The following is a 17,609-nucleotide window of genomic DNA, read 5'->3' on the forward strand; positions in this document are numbered from 1 at the left end:
GTGCCTGTACTCAGATCAAGATAAGAAACTCAAGTTTTGTTGGAAACTCGCGAGGCTGCTCCGGAGGCACGGCATAATGGAGGAAAGTTTAAACGTGGAGTCAGAAGACCTCACTTTGTATCCTTACTTGCCAGCTGTGTGGTCCTGGGAAAACTTTTCAGAGCCTGTTTCCCATCCGTTATAATGGTAGCCTACTTCTCAGGTGTGTGATGAGAAAGGAGATGATGTTTATAAAGTGGTTGACAGATGTAGAATGTTAGTTCCCTTTAGCTTCTTGGGGTTATTGCCCCATTTGCCTTCCTCATCTTTTGTCCTACTTAAAAGGTTCACTAAGATGACCTCATGTTTCTTGTTCTTGAGGACAGTGACCAAATGTCTACTAGCTGGAGCGGAGCTGGTCTGTGTTTTATGGTTTTCTGGAGGAAAATGTTGCAACTCTAGTGCAAAGGACTCCCTCTTCCTTGGAGAATATCAGTCTTTTTTCTCTTTCTTCCTTCAACTGGTTGGATGAGACCCACCCACATTATGGAGGATAATCTGTTTCACTTAAAGTCTACTGAGTTAAATATAAATCTCCTCTAAAAAGTACTTGCACTGCAACATCTAGACTAGTGTTTGTTCAAATATCTGGTATCATGGGCTTGCCACACTGACACATAAAATTAACCATCAGACTGCCAGCAGGCCTTACAGTATGATCAATGGGAGTGAGTCATCTGGGGCAGGAGGCAGCTTATCTGTGGCCCAGAGACAAAGAACACCCCATCAGCTTGTAGAAACATCTGTGAGGGCTCAAGGCTAATGTGTCCTGCCTGGGATATGACTACACATCAAGAGTCTGCGCACGCCTTGGAAGAATCACCGCATCCCTTCCAGAATCCCCAGGGCCCTGATAAGAAACCTCTCAGAGAAATGGAGGTTTCAACTCTTCTTCTTAATTCTGAAATAACTACGAAATGAGACAGACACGCTGGCATGGACACCTCTGGAGGGCTGATGATTTTTGAGACTCCAAGTGAAATCAGACTCCAAGTTTAAGGAGAGGCCCGAGTCCGTGTCCAGAGTCTTCCAGCTATAAATCAAGCCCACATTCACTTCTTGATCTTGGGACAAGTGGGAGACAGGGGTCTGTGGTTCTGTCTGCTTCATCCTCGGAGTCCAGGCCCCAGTTCCCAGAGCTTTGTGCTTGTAATCACCCAGTCATCTGTTTTAAGATGAGAAATCTCACATACTTGAATAGTGAAGTTTAAAGGATGAAGTCAACTCAAGTCGTCAGGAACATGGGGCAGGATAAATGCGGCGTTGGCTCTGCAGAGAAGGGACAAGGCCACGGAGAAGTTGGCCAATAGCGCCTGCTAACACAAGTCCTTCAGCCTGTCTTGCAGCAGTGGTGCGGCAATTCCTAACAGCTAAACTGCTTTTGAGTCTCTGTTAGGCACTAGGACTGTGTTGATCTCTTTGTGCATTGTCTCACGTGTTCTTTATATCAGTTCTTTGAGATATAGGCTGTTTTTCATCTTTTTACAGGGAGGTTACGTTACTTGAACATGTCACCTTGGTAGTAACTGCTAAAATCAAGTATTCAGCTGGGCTGAATTCAAAGCCTGTGCCCTGAGAACTCTAGTATAGCTTTTCACTGTAGTTGACAGAAGGCAAGACCAAAAAAAGAAGAGTGGGCACCCTCTGGACATCAAAAGCCCTGGATATCCCCTCTGCCATTTCTTAGGGAGTGATAAAAAGCTGGAAGGTGATGTTCAGAAGGGTAAGACCCAGAGGGCTGAGTTGCATAGGAACTTGAAAATACTTGGGGAATGCTGGTGCAAGGACCATTGGAGGCTGGCTGGGGCAGCGGCAAAGGCAGATAATTTTCTTTGCTTCAAAAGCGTTATTATGTGTTTCATTTCAATTAAATGTCACAGGCCTTTACTGTAGCATTAGAAACACTTGTGTCAACATTCCCCAGGTGCTTGTGTAGAAAGTAAATGGGGGTAAAACTGGTTCCGTGGATGTTGGAAATGAAAACCAATGAGGTGGTCAGAGGCAGGAAGGTTCCGATCTGGAGCCAGCTTTGCACGGTGATTTACTGAAGCACCTCCCCACAATGTGGCTTCCTGTTGTTAAGTCTCATGCAAGTGGGCACTGCAGTCCCCATGTTCTCCAGCCCCCGTAGACGGAACACTTGAATTTCTCTAAGGAAATTCTACTCTTGTAGCCCCCCAACTACTGTGAACCCAAACAAAACACACAACTACAAGCTCAGCGCCACCCGGAGACCTCATGACCGTGCATGGCAAGTTAGAGCTTTATTAATCGAGCGACTTTTCTTTATTCTATGGGAGCTGTTAATTAAAACCACTCAACCGTTGAGTTGGGAGAGAGGGAGGGAAGGAGACCAAGATTGAGGGCCGCTAACAGACTGGCTCTCCTCACTCCTTCACAGCCTGGTGTAGCTATTGTAAAACCTGACACAGACTTTACGGTTGAATAAACCATTCACCAAAGATGGTGTGTGGTTCCTTGAGAGCAGCTTTCATTTAATGTCCTGCAGCCAGGCCCTCCAGGGACAGAAACCCTGCCTGGCCTCTGACCATGTGTGGATAATGGTTAATAATAACCATCATTGTGATCGTATTAATAGTAGCAGCTATTGCTTATTGACATTTCCGAATGCCAGACACTATATGCAGCACTTTATATTCATTATCTCATTTCGTCTCACTGTAATCTGTGTGGTCTTCTGCTTGTTCTCCTCATGCGGGCGCAGGGACCTGGAGGGCAGTAACTTGCCCAAGGTCACGGAGCTGGGGAGTTAGGGAGCCAAGGCTCAGAGGCAGACAGGCCAACTGCGGAGCATGAGCACAACCACTGTATTTCAGAGTTTTCATTGAAGCTGTGTAAACACGTCAAAGCCCCAAACCCATTTCTCCTCCTGTGTTTCCACATCCATTTCTCTTCCACAGCCAGAATCTGGAAAGTATCTCAGACTCTTCCATTCTCATGTTCCTGACATGTGGGCACTAAGTTTGGTGGATTCTGTCTCTTCAGTATCTCTTGCCTTGGTTCTCTCTCATCTCGCTGCTCATTTTTCTCCTCCAAATGATTGCATTCATCCTTTCATTAATCTCCTTGCCTCTGGTCTCAACGCCCATCCAACAAATCCATCCTACATTTGGTGAAAAATTCCTTCTAGAGTATATATCAGATTACATTATCACCCAATTCCATAATGCCTGCTGGATAAACTGTTTTAGTTTCTGTTGCTGATTATCAAATGACTCCTAAATCTAGCTGCTTGAAACCACCATTTTATTATGCTCATGGGGTCTCTGCATTGGGACTTGGGACAGAGTACAGTGGAGGTGGCTTGTCTCTGCTCTGCTTCTCCAGAGGCTCAGCTGGGAAGCCACAGGGCTGGAGCTGGCTTCATAGCTAGAGGTTCGTGTCATTCCAAAGCTTGTTGACTCTCATGACTCACACTTGGTCTGGGAAGGATTAAAGGTTAGAATATGGAAGCCTTAGAATCGATAGATTTCTTACCTGGGATCTCAGGTCCCCAAAGGCAAGTGTTACTTTTAATGGGCAAAGTGAAGCCACATCACCTTTCAGAAGTCAATGAGTGTCACTTTTACCAAACTGGATTGGACAAAGCAGTCATAGCCCTCCAGAGTCAGGAGAATGGAAAGGTGGCAAGGTCACCTCGAATACCCTGTGGGGCGGGAGATGTTGCCGTGGTCATCTTTGGAAAATACAGTCTGCCATATCCTACCTCTGTATTGCCCAGCATGACATACAAGGCCTCCCATGTCCCCACATTGAATTGTAACTCCATGGAGGCACAGACCTTGTCTATCTTACTGACCATGTATCTCCTGTGCCCAGCGTAGTACAGGGCACATAGTAGGCCCTCCGTTTCATTCCGGGAGCTAATGAGTGATCTATTCGCCTAACCTCATTTCTTGTTATCTCCTCTATCCCCTCACTGCCCAACCCCTCTGCCCACTCACAGCCTGGTTCTGCATCTCTGGACCCCTGACATTGTCCTCAATATAAACAACACGCTCTTATACCTCTGTGCCTTTGCACGTGTCTGTTCTGTCCATAAATCCCTCCCCACTCAATTCCCATCCACCTGCCACAGTCCTTGAAGAATCTGCTGAAGCTAAGAAGCATCTCCTGGCCACCCTGTCAGACAACAGGCTTCTCTCCTCTGAGTTGCCGAACACCCAGTAATACCTCCCGGATGGCTCCTCCCAATTCTTTTTGGTCTGGTCCGTTTGTATAACTGTCCTTTAAACCCGGATATCGTTGAGCAGGGAGATTGCGTCCTTTTACTCCCGCATTTCTGACTTCACATGCTATATATTCTTAGTAATGTGTGTGGAATGAAGGAAGAGAGATAGTAGTCATAATAGTACTGTCGCTACTACTATTAATAGTAATAATGGCAGCCAGTGTTTGCTGAGTACTTTTCATGGGGCAGGTACTTTAGGCTATTATCTCATCGAATTCTCATAGAAATCCTAAGAGGCCTTTAACACGTTATCATCCCCATTTTACGGATGTGGAAACTGAGGGCGAGAGAAGGCCCTTGCCCAAGGTCATACAGGTACTTCAGGGGGTGGCCAATTTTGGGAAACTTGAGGACTCAGCAATTGAGATACAAGCCTCTTCCCTTTTGGTGCTGCCACCTGCTGGGTTTTAGGCTCTGAGACCCAAAGATTTTTCTAGGTTTTAGAGAGCTCAGTAAATTCTAACCTTCCACTGGATTCATAGCATAATGGTGTGGGAAGCAACAGAGTATCTGCTAGTTAGACAAAGTCTGTTTTGTTCTCGGTGCCAGGTTTTGAGGGGTTCAGAATCAAACAGATTTGTTTAGCGAAAGATAAGAAGGAAGGGGAAAGGTTGAAAACCCAAAACGTAGGAGAAATGTTTGTAGAAACTAGATCTGCTTGGCATGGAAAATACATAGAAAAGCAGTACGTTCCAGAGGACCAAACTCGAAACACAGGTGGAAATTAGACTTAGATTTTTTCGTTTCCTAAACTCCAAGGTGACCGTAAATCAGTGCAAGGAAAAATATGCTGAAAATTAGACCTGTCAAAAAGTGGGCTTGGTTCTTTTGCAAGGATCTGAGCCTCCTGTTCCTGAGAGATCAAGCAAAATCTGGGAAACAGTGTGTCCATATGTTGCAGAAGGGATTCCTGTGTGATATGAGAGGCTGAGACAAGACCTTTAAAAGTTCTTCCCTGTGCAAGGTTCAGGGTGTCCAGGTTCCCGTAGGAATCATCAAGGCTCAGTTACAGATGGAGCAGAACCAGGTGTTGTGTTCAGAATAAAAAGGTCTCTGAGCAGCCAGGTTTCCACAGGTCACACCAGCCTGGGGATGGTAGCAGGGCACCCAAGTCCTTCCTTCCGAAAATTTTCTCACTCCCCCTTTTAATAAACACAAAAATTGTGCACACCTTCTGCTGCTACAGGTTCTGATCTGGAAGATGCTAGGGTCTGGGTGCGGAGTAGACTGTGGCTGTGGAGAATCACTGTCAGCTCAGGGTCTGCACACCAGCCGAGCTGTTAGTGAAAGTTAAATTATAGGTCATGTAGTGCAAACAATGGGTATTTAAGGTGTAAAAGATGTTATGATGTCGAATGTGCTCACTGTAACTATACAGGTTCTAGGGAAATCAATAACTAACTACCTTAGCTGACATGTCTCCCATTCTGGTGAAAGTAGAAGAATTTGAACAAGTTGAAAAGAAAGAGAAAAAAGTCAGGGACCCTGTTCTTTTGTCTATGAACTCCAGACAGCTGTTATGACTGCAGTTCCTACTATACTGATAGAGGGTAATTTGAGTATCCTGTAGGCAACCGACTTCTGCTTGATTCCTGCTCTGGAGGTCACTGGCCTGATCGGCTCCCTCTTAGCCTGCCCTTCCCACCAGAGTGCTCTGCTTGCCACTGGGGTGCCTCTGCCACTTCCAGATCACACCGCCCTATGCTGCTCATTGTCACACGATGGCCGGTTTGCCTGGTGCTTGGCTGCTTGGCTTCTGCGTGTCTCATGCCCAGGTCACTTCTAGAGCTCCAGCTATGGGGAGAGACTTGCTCATCAACACAACCTGTGCTATACCTGACTCCCTTGTGAAAAGGCCTGCGGCACCGTCTGGGCCCTTACATGTTGAAATTCTGGGGGGGAAATGCAGTTTTTGTCTTTCAGACTGAACTGTCTGCTCTACAGGTTTCACTTTTTACTCCTTTTTTAAAAATCACCCATGGGGCAGCAAGACTGCCTTCTGTTCAGGTTCAGGGTGCCACAGAGTACAGCACTGACATTGTTCCTCACACAGCGCTGTTCCCAGAATAGGACCTGTGACTCCTCCCTCCAAGCCTTTTGTTACCAACTTCCGCTGCCTGGAAGACCCCCATCTTTCTGGAAGTCTTCCTTGGAGCCTTTGGGTAACATAGTTTACTATTAATAGTATTTAATTTTTCTCTAAATAGACCTGCGGATGTCTCATTTCTCTTTGTATTCCCCAAATGCTTAACATACATTTTTTAAAAAATTTAGTTCTAGGTTATTATATATTCTTTCATTTTGTCCACTGAGAACCTTTATTTTAGGTACCTATCTCAAGAGTTCTGGGCACAGTTGTAGGGACTAGGGATAGCTAAGCAAAAATATTGGCTCTAAAAAAATAAAATAATAATAATAATAATAATAATAATAATAATCCTACCTTTACTGAACTTGTCAGATGAGAGGCTGGAGCACAAGGAGATCGATAAGCAAACAGTTATAATAAAATGTAAAATAAGGGAGCCAAGCCCCAATTTTGTCATAAAAGACAGATTTATTGAAGTCAGTACATTTATTGATCTCATTAAGGATATTAAAATGAAAACACAGCAATGGCTACTCCCTAGTTGTGTTTCCTTGGGCAAATTACTAAACTCTCTGAATCTCAGTTCTGCCTCTGAACAATTATTGGACTAAGTAATCTTTGAACATTCCCTCCTCCGATAATATTCTGTAGTTCTGTGAGACTCTATTATTGGTGTTTTTCCTCAATGCTCAGTTGCATTTAAGGTGAAGTTTTAGAGGTCCAGGCTTTTCAATCTGGTGTCCTAAGTGGGAGGTGGGGGAGGTGATCTTAACAAGCACCTCATATTTCAACAGCAAGGCACTAGACGAGGCTGAGGGCAGCGGAGTGAGAACCCTGCGCGTCAGTGTGCAGGTAGCGCGGTGTTTTAGTCACGGAGGAGCACGTCATCTTTTTTTCTGGAGTTTGTACCATATTGGGCCCCACAGGCACTTTTTAGAGTAGGACATACATTTACTGGCCTTAGCAGGAAAGGGCATTTTCTGTCACTCATGTGGGAGGGGACCTAGGTGTGACTTGAGAGATGCTGATTTTTATCTTTTCTGGTGGCCCTCGGTTTGTGTAAGATGCCTTTTCACTTTAGGATTTTGTTTTGCGTTTTAAGAATTTCTCCCATGGCCTATTTTACCAGCATTATTCAGTGTAGGTTTGGGGGGTTGAGGACCCCAAAGAGGCAGCCACGTGATCTGCCTGTCCAGGCTCAGGGCACTAGCGGGCCCCTCCTGGGCTCTCTCAGCCACAGCCTTGTTCCCTCCACGTCGATATGTCCTATGCTGCTTTTGCGGATGCATGACACATTTTTGGATAATCTCTCTTTATGTGGTAGAAGCCTGGTGCTCAAGCAGTTCTGAATCTGAACCTTCTGGGGGAAATGGTTGGTTCCCATCCTCACAAATTTTAACTCAGTTTTTTTCGACCTCTTTTTTTTTTTAATATCCCACTCCTTTCTGTTTAACATAAAGATATCACACTCTAAATTGGGTCGAGGGTAAGAATAGGTGTGACTTTTTAGAATTATTGTATCTTTAATAGTTCCACACCAACCAAGATTTGGTCAAACAATAGAATAAATTATTTTTAAAAAAACATTGGGCCCTTTTGTTGGTTTAAAGTAAATTTAGAACATTGTATGTGCTTTTTCAAACTCCTACTCTACCCCAGAGATGGGCCCACTCCCACAGAGAGCCACGGTTCCAGGCTGCCTGGGTGCTATTTCTGAAGGTGACCCACGGCATATGAACATGCAGAAAAGTGAACAGGGTCAAGCATCCTGTGTTGTCAACTGCTGTGTCTGCTGGACTTAGTGACAAGTAATTTGAGCATGCTGTGGTCACTCAATTTTGGCTCAATCCCTATGCTTGAGGGCCAGAGGCCTAAATATGTATTTCTTTGTATCAGTAATATATTATTGAATCCCATTTAGAATGAGTGCCCAGAATAATGATTTTATTAATGAAAATGTTACCTGGTAAAAATTTAGCATCTGAGACCATACAGTGAATTCATTGTACATTTTAGATCCTTTGTGTTGGCACATGTAAGTCTCTGTGAGCTACCTAATTTTCTCGTCCCCAACCCAAGGGCACCTTCTTATTCTTCAGTATGCCACTTGAGGGTTCCTTCCTCTAAGAAGCCTTTTCTGGCCCCTCTCTGGCCCTTGCTGAACCCCATGCAGACATCTACAGGTCTCTTTCCCCCATCCTGACACTAAGCCCCTCAAGGTCAAGGACTGAGTTTGATTCTCACATCCCAAGCACCTAAGGCCAATGCCTGCTTCACAGTAGGGGCTGCATAATTGTTTACAGAACAAATGACATCTCCTCAAAATGGGAACCATCTCGAGAGCAACAGCCTGCATCTGGCTCTATTGCAGTGTTTCCTGTGTTCCCTCGGCTGCTTCCAGAAATCTTTGCCGAGATTGGGGGATGCTCCCAAGGTCTGCTTTATGCCTCAGTTTGCAGAAGGGATTGTCTCCCAGTTAGTCACCTTCTTACTTCATCTGTCCTCAGTATGCCTCAACATTTCTTTCAGCTACAGTCTAGATAAGACAAGGTAAAACTTGCATGACCCTAAACCAAAGCATCAGCTGGCATTCCCCCAGTTTGGTAGTGACTATGGTTATTACCCGGGCGTGTCTACATGAAATCAGACAAGAAAGAGACATTGATGTCTGATTCTCACCTCCAGGGCTCTAGTCATCTTCAAAAGGGAATGAACAATCCTGAATACCATCATAACTTCCGCTGACCTAATGTGAAAAGTGAACTTTTGTCATAGAGCACTTTGGGGGTGGAGAGTCGTATCAGAAATCACAGGAATGATAAGGTATAGCAGCGTCCAGATTGGCAAGCACATCTCAGTGTGTAAATGCCTGGCAGAAAGTATTCCTTTGACAAAGCACAGGCTTTTCCGGGGTAAGGGTCTCTAATTACGACGCCCCTGCTGAGCCACCCACATATCGCCCGCAGTACTCTATTCAGCATGCCTGGCACTGCTCACGCTTGTCCCCTCTCAATCTGGGCTTCCATAGTTGTACTATTCTGAGGCCTGTAGGCTTATAAGTCCAAGACCATGAGTTAATTGATATTTTAGAAGGACCATGGAGTTCTAACAACTCTTATCAAGCTGAGATGAAAGGGCCATCAAGGATCAGGTACTTTTAACATGCACATTGTCCCCTTAATATAGAGGGCCAAGACTCGTTATTATGAGGATTCGCAACTTAAATTACCATTATACTGTAGTCACATTATGGTGACTATTTAGCTCTTGGGGAAACCGAAGCCAATCCAGCTCACAGTTCCTCCACCCAGGTCTCAAGGTTTAAGGCAGCATTTCTGACAGCTTGATCCTGACTACCTGCAAAAAATTAGTTACATGTCTGTTAAAGTGCAGGTTTGGGGAAAGAGATGAAAGGAGGAGAATGACATTTTTAGGCCAATAAAACTGTATCTGTATGATACTCTGATAGTAGAGTATCATTATGCTTTTCCCAAAATCCATGGACCTATACAACACAGAGGGACTCACTAATATAAACTATGGACTTTGGTTAATAAATAATGTATGACTATTATTAATAATATTATTACCGATATGTAATGTTAGTTATTAGTATCAAATAATAGTAATATATCCATATTGGTTCATCAGTTTTAACAAATGTATCACACTAATGCAAGATGTTAACAATAGGAGAAACTGGTAGTAGGGGAGGGGGAGTATGGGAACTCTGCTCACTATGTAATTTCTCTGTCAACCTCAAAATGCTCTAAAAAAAAAAAGATCTGTTTTAAAATTCAGGATTTCGACCCCACTAATGACATTCTGCATCTGTGACGCTCGGGCCTTGAAATGTGCGCTTTTTTCCTTGTGTTCTCTGGATGGCTCAGGTGTTTTCCAAAGGTTTGAGAATTCCTGGCTATCAGTCAGTCTCCTTTCACCATCTGTTTCATTCCAAGAAAGAGCTTAAAGGGCCTTTGTCTAGAGAACTGTCTCCTGTGTGTTAGAATGTGTTTCATCTTTCAGTAGGTGGACAAAAAGCTTCCTGCTAGTAAACACTTGCTGCAATACTGCGCTGACAGTTGAACCACAATAAAGAGAATCCTGGCCAGGCCAAATTCCAGACATGGGGACTTGTCCAGTCTCCAAGGTGTGCAGCCTTTCTTGAGAAGGCTGACCTGCCAAATCCCATTTTAAACCAGCATAGTTATGGATTATTAGGAAATTTACATATGCGTATTTATATAAATAAGAGTGATAAAAGCCTCTTGTAATCCCTGGCTCTCTATGTGATTATGTATATTATTAGGAAAATTGTGAATTTTTTTTTATTAAAGTGTTTGTGGAGTTTATGTATGTATTGATCCTTAGATAAGCTAAACCAAAATGCTGTGGATATTAGTGCTAGATGGAATTTTGTTAAATGTGTAAAAATTCCGGCTGCATTTTGTGTGAGACTCAAGGACCTTGGCAGCATGTGTCATCACCATGCAGGGATTTTCCCACTTGCTTGATCACTCCACTGCTAGTTCGGTGGGAGCAAGCACATACCCAAAGCAGTGGTGAGATCGAGTTTGCATGCTAACGTTGAGGATGACATGTGAGTTATAGCAATGCCGTGTGCCGTGAGTCAGTTTATAGCAAACACAAGCAAAACTCTTGGTATGTGGAAACTTGCTGAATGTGTTGAAGGGCTGACTCAGCCAGGATCCATCTCTGCTGTAACTCAGGACGGGGACTGCTAGCGTGGGGCCTGGGGAGGGGCTCTGAGAACTCACCCAAACTGGATGCATATTTTGCACAAATATGAGATAGGGTCCATAGCTTTCACCAGGTCCTCAAAGGGGTCCATAACTTGAGAAGATTTACAACTTTCTGCGTTAGATAGTGGTCTCTAAACTATTTCAGTTGTATAAAAGAGAGCTGGTACCACTATTAGATGTTGTATTTAGTTTTTAAACATATATGTGCCACATTACCGAAATATTGCATAAACTATAAAATCTACACAAAACAAAGGCATTAAAGAGACATGATAAGAAATAAATATAAACGGAAGCACTTGGTTTTCACGCCTGTGGGTCATCTTATGCTCCCCACTGCAGAGACCAGTGCTTCCCACTATTTAATGTTCGTTGGAACCACCTGGGGATCTTGCTGAACTGCAGTCTGGTTCAGGAGGTCTGGGATACTGCAGTTCTAAAAGGTTGCCAAGTGATGCTGAAGCTGCTGGTCCATGAACCATATTTTGAGTGGCAAGTAGAGAGTGAGGCACTTGTTGAATTTTGTGAGACTTAAAGGGGTCCCCTGAGACTGACTCCTCCTTTACTCAGGCCTGCCTTTTTCTGTGGCTGCCTCTGTCTCCATGGCCTGCTAGAACTGAGCTCTTGTCTGACTAGCTTAGCAACGTCTGTGTAGTGGTCCCCAGAGAGGCATGCTCTGATGACTCGGCTAGCCAGAGTAGGCTCCAGACCTCCCGAGCCCAGTTCACTTGTGCAGCAGGCTTGAATTCCTGCCACTCCAGGATCAGAGAACTCAGCCGAGCTTTCCCAGTCCTCTGGTTGCTTCACAGCCAGGACTCGGTGAGGTGGAAGTGAAATGCAGACAAGCCAGGGAAGGGGCTGCTGTCCCTTGAGCTGTGGATAGTCCAGATTAGTGGCTTATGGCCCTTGAACGAACTTGCCTGCAGTGACATCCATTTGCCATGGTCCTGTTCTGTGCTTTGAACCAAGGTGGCTCATAGAGTGGCCTCAGATGGCTGCTCCAGGCTTAAGCAAAATAAAGGGAAGGTTTTGCTAGAGATGAAAATCGAACTCCCACATCCTCCTAAAAAAAGAGCAAGATACCAGCTTGGTGAAGTCCTGAAGAGCCAGTAGTCCTAGAGGACAGTGGGAAACAGTGCTGGAAGGTACCCCAACTCTGTATCAAGCAGAAAGGTAGGAAACTGTTGAATTCTCTAGGTCCATATCTGCCCTTTACCTCTGCTTGCGGAGTCCCTGAAGACATGAAAAGCAAAGAAATGTTTCTTGATTCTTTGTGTTGTCTAGTCCAGATTATTTAGTTTTAAGTCCTACTGTTACAGGGAAACCCAACTAAGACATTCAAACCTTAGACTTTCTCTCCAGAGGCTGCTTTTGGTTTTGTTTCACTGTGTATCAGTTTGGCATGATCCATAATAGAGAAGTAGCAGCAGCATGATCTTTGATTAGAATACACCTTTATTTGATTTTAAAATATTAAGCATATGTTGTGAGTAGAGTATTAAAATCACTCGGTGATATGTCTATCTATTTGTCTGTCTGTCTCTCGTCATTCGAGGTGGAAGTGGGCGGTGAGTGGTAAATGAAATGCTATATTTACCACAGCCTTTGTGCCCAAAAACTTTGAGGTCAAAGCAATTTCCAAGTGTTTCTTTAGTAAAATTTTGAAGTGTTCGCCTAAATTTTAGTGCTGCAGTTTTATAATTAGCACTGAAAAATTAAACCCAATTTTTTTCCAGTCATCTTTTACAGTTCAAATACATTCTCGTCTTCCCTTAAGTCAAACGGAACAGCAGCTTTTCTGTCATAAAGATCGGCCTTCAAAAAGGATTCAGGCAGCTTTGTTAGACTAGCTTGTCAGTTTGTCCTTCTATGACCCAGAGTGAAGTTTATTTATCTGACTTCTAAGAGGCCCTAAACTAAAGGGATTCTTTTACAGGTTTGTGCAGAAACTCAATTTGCATCCTAATAAACTTAATAAATGCCATGCTGTATTATAATGGAGTAGAGGGGCTCTGTGAAAGCACATATTGTTTGGGGACTTGGATATTAGTGAAACGCTCAACTTCAAGGGCTTTTCATTAGCCCACATGATTTCTTTTAACCTTATGCAACAAAGTATGTAATGATATATATGTTCATATATTTATATTGATATTGGCAAGGATAATTTTAGATATTTCTTTCATTCTATTTTTCTTTGCAATGGTCACATTTAAACCAAAAGTGTGTCCAGAAAATATAGACAGGCTGACATGTCTTTGAAGAAAAGTAATCATCAATGCTTCATTTTTTTTTCCTGTGTGTACTGCTTTTATTTCTTGCATCTGAGGTGTCTTTTCTTTTCTTTTCTTTCTTCCTTTTTGATGTCATGCTCTATTAGAAATGCATTGACCTAGATCAGGTTAGTACATATTTCTCTCCCTTTCCATCAACCCTGACCTCCCCTAGTTCCTGACGGAAGGTGATTTCTTTTGAGATTCGTGAAAGTCAGTCTGCGTTATCTACACAGGCCATGTTGGACAGTGAACCTTGGAAATGAGGGGCCACTTTTCCATCCTTCCAAAGGTGACTCCCAAAGCCAGTTTCACTTGTTTCATACTGTCTTCTCATGTTTAAAGACAGAGCTCTAGTGACTAAATGTTGGACTCAAAATCTAGCATATTTGTTCTAACAGGTCCTATTAGATTCCAGAGCTTTTTCATAGCCAGCGTCAGTTACATGGGATGCACCTATTTTGTTGAGAGAGTTCCTGTAATAGGCATGTTACCTTCACAGGCCTCTCTTGGCTGGAAGGATGGTGAAGTCTACCCTGCAAGTCTGGTCATTCCTCCAAAGGTCTGGGATGACTCAGAGACGATTCAGACAAATGGTGCATTCTGAAAAATTTGTAGAAGGAAATATCAATGAGAAGATACAAAAAAAAAAAAATGAAGGATTGAATAATGGCATATTGGAAAGTTGGTAGTCTCTAAAACAGAAGCCAAAGCCTGTTACTCATCTGCTTAGTACCTTCATAGCTCCTCTGGTTTGTAGGCAACTCTCAACCCCAAGCCCTTCCTGACTGTGCCCTAGTCCCTTTGCAGCCCAATTCCTGTCCTTGTTCTTGATGCTCCAGCAACAGTGAATTACTTAACCCTTTTGTCCATTTCTCTTTGCTTTTGTACATGTTATCTGTGTGCCTAGATGGGTCCTCCTCCTCTGGCTGGCGAACTCCTATGCACTTTTCGAGGGCCAGCTTAAACAGCACTCCTCTGTGACACCTTCACCCATGTGCTGGGAGGGAGTTAGTGGGGTGAGAAGATTAATCTGTAGTTTCACCCATCTTGCAGATGAGGAAACTGAAACTCAAGGAATTTACACTAAAAAGTGACAAAGCTGGGATTTGAACCCACCTACCTGTACTTTGCTCTTGACCTCACTTTCATTTCTCTCTTCTGAAAAACAGAGATAATAATATACTCGATAGGATTCTTTTGAAGCTGACTTGTGTGAAGCGTTTCACACAGTACCCAGCAAGCATCAATAACCATAGTTCTTGTTAATGACCTTCACAAAGTCCCTCAGATAGCAAGCTGCAGAGGAGACTTTGAACTCAGGTCTGTCTGACAACAGAGGCAGTTTCTAATTCTGATGCTTGTGGGCCACCTCAGGATGCCTCAGCCTTGAATAGCAAACAAACAGAAAAACACCCTACAGACACATTGTCTCTTCAGCAGAGGCTGCTGCTCTCCATCCTGAAGCCTCTGCAGGAGCTGTAGAAAGTGAGGCAGAGAGTGCCCTCCACCCATCACTGCAGAACTTGGGAGGGTAATGTGGAAATATGTGGAAATTGTTTATTTGCTTGGTGGCTTAGGACCCCACCAAGCAAACATTAGGATGTTACCAGCACCTCATTAGGCTCTAGTGCTAATTATTGCCTCAAGGAGCAGGAAAGTGTGGGGTGCAGGGGCTCTGGGATTCAGTCCTTGGATCAGCTGGTTCCTTTCCTTATGGCCTCAGGCAAGTCCTTTCTTTCATCTCCACCCCTTGTGAATCTCCATCAAGCTCCCAAAGATGGGGCGTGGCCATCACTCCCTGGCCTCACTGAGCCCAGGAACACAAGCCTCTTTTTTTTTCCCATTTTTATTGAAATGTAATAGACAATTAGTTGCTTGTATTTACATAGTACAATTCAATGAGGTTTTTTTTTTTCAATTATAGTTGGCATACAATAACATACCAGTTTCAGTTGTATAGTGATCAAAGATCCACATAACTCACAAATCAAGTACCCCTCTTCCCCCCTTACATATTTATTACATTATTAACCATCTTCCCCATGCTACACTCTACATCTCCATGTCTATTCTGCAACTATCCATTTGTACCTCTTAATCCCTTTGCCTTTTTTTCTTTGTCCCCTTTTTAACTGCCGGGCAAGGCTTGGTGATTCAGAACAACATACAGATGACTGCTTCATCTGTGAATTATGCTTTCTTAAGGGATTAACTTGATTATAGCAGTCTCTATTAGTGTATTCAGTAGCCAATTCCTATACAAATTTGAGTTGAACAAAACAACGTATTTTTTTCATTGAGACTAGAAGAGTTATTTAAAAATAGAGGGGTTTTTTTTTGTTTTTTTGTTTTTTTCTAAAACAGACAGACTATAGTCAGTGGATAATAATTTAGAAATAAATATTTTAAATTAGATTATCGAGTGTGGGTCTGGTTCTAGTGACAGCTATCTCCAGTGCTATGCTGTCTGCTAATGAGCGGGCATACAACAGAATTTATTTTGAAGAATATTATAAAAATATATGATTAAATACATTTTTACAAACCTCTGGAAGAAGAGGGAAATTTCCCAGTTCCTCACTACTTCCCCATCTCCCCATTTTCCTCCTTTCTCTCTGTCTCTCTCTGTCTCTCTCTGTCTCTCTCCTCTCTCTCTCTCTCTCTCTCTCTCACTCACACGCACGCACGCGCGCGCAAGCACACACACACACAATGAAAATAAATCTGCAACAAAACTGAACCATTACCAGATTAGTTGCATTCAACTCCCTGACTTTCAGGGTCACTTGAGAAGGCAGAGGATTCAGATTTATCCTTGCCTTTCCTCTCCTTTCTGCCTAAAGAAAATCAGAATTCCCAGCCGCAGTTGGCAAACCAAGTTAGCATATCCAGTCTCATCTCTCTAGAGCCCTCCCACCTTCACCGCTGGTCATTTTGCGACAAAACCACCTTGCACACTGCTGATGGCAGTGTGGGGCTGCAGCGCGTCTCGGTATTCCATCTCTAGAATGCTCACCAGGCTCTGCTCTCCAGCCTTCGTGGAAAGCCAGGAGTGTGTTGTTGGGGAGCCTCTTCTGCATGCTCGGGTAACGTGCAATTGCCCAGCCGTGTGTCTTGTTTCACCAGCAATAAAAATCCAGCAGGGAAATGACTGCTGAAATTAGTCTGTTTGTCCTTTGACAAGATCTCCCCCATTTGAAAATACTTTGTTTATCTATATGGTTGGGAAGACTTTATGAAATCAAATTAACTGCCATGCTTAATGGTGCAACAGATTGTGTGTTGAAGAGTTTCCACTGAATTGTCTTTGAAAGGACATTTGATCTAGAAAGTCTAGCCTCTGGCAAAGTTACTACATTTTGATGTAGATAGTTTCCCCCCACCTCCTCCGCCCCACCCCCGCCGTCCCGTATGTGCTAGCTGTAGGATGTGTGCATGTAACCCACCGCTGGATCCTAGGTCACTACATCTGTTGGATGGGTGAGTGGATGGATGGACAGACAGATGGCTAACTGGCAGATAGCTTAATTTGCCTTCCCTTATGTCTTTGATGTCAAGTGTGCTGACATTTAAGAGGAAGGAAAATTTGTAATTGATATCTTTCTCAAAAGTTTTGCTAAGCACCAGTCAATGACAGAATCTTTGGGCTTCATTCATTCAACAAAAACAGTATTAATTAAGCACTTAGCATGTGCTAGGCGCATGGGATGTAGATTTGAACAAAATAAAAATAGTCCCTGCCTTCTAGGAGCTGACTGTCTTGTGTGGGAGAGACAAGCCTTGAAAACTACACAAAGAATTATTTAACTATAGCTGTCATCACTATTTTTTTTAATTGGGATATAATTCGTATACCATAAAATTTACCATTTTTTAAAGTACAGAATTCAGTGGTATTTATGCTTAAACAGCAAACATTTATTTCTCACACATCTGGAGTCTGGGAAGTCTAAAATCAAGGTGCCTTGGTGCCTTGAGGGCTCCTTCTTGGCTAGCAGATAGCCACATTTTCTGTTTCCTCACATGAAGGAGAGAGAGAGAGCTCTGGTCTCTCTCTCATTTTATAATGACACTAACCCCATTATGGGGCTCCCCGCTGCATAACCTAATTTAACTCTAATTACTTCCCAAAGGTCACACCTCCAGATACCATCACATTGGGGAATAAGGCTTCAACAGATGAATTTGGG

The 17,609-nt window shown here is 43.4% G+C and overlaps 1 protein-coding gene across 1 annotated transcript in view; it reads left to right on the top strand.

Moving 5' to 3' along the window:
• The window catches only part of NAV2 (neuron navigator 2), a 367,075-nt gene that overhangs the window by 234,415 nt on the left and 115,051 nt on the right, over positions 1-17,609 (top strand).

This window comes from Pteropus medius, unplaced genomic scaffold (assembly GCF_902729225.1).
Source record: "Pteropus medius unplaced genomic scaffold, Ma_sr-lr_union100, whole genome shotgun sequence".
NCBI classification, from domain to species: domain Eukaryota; kingdom Metazoa; phylum Chordata; class Mammalia; order Chiroptera; family Pteropodidae; genus Pteropus; species Pteropus medius.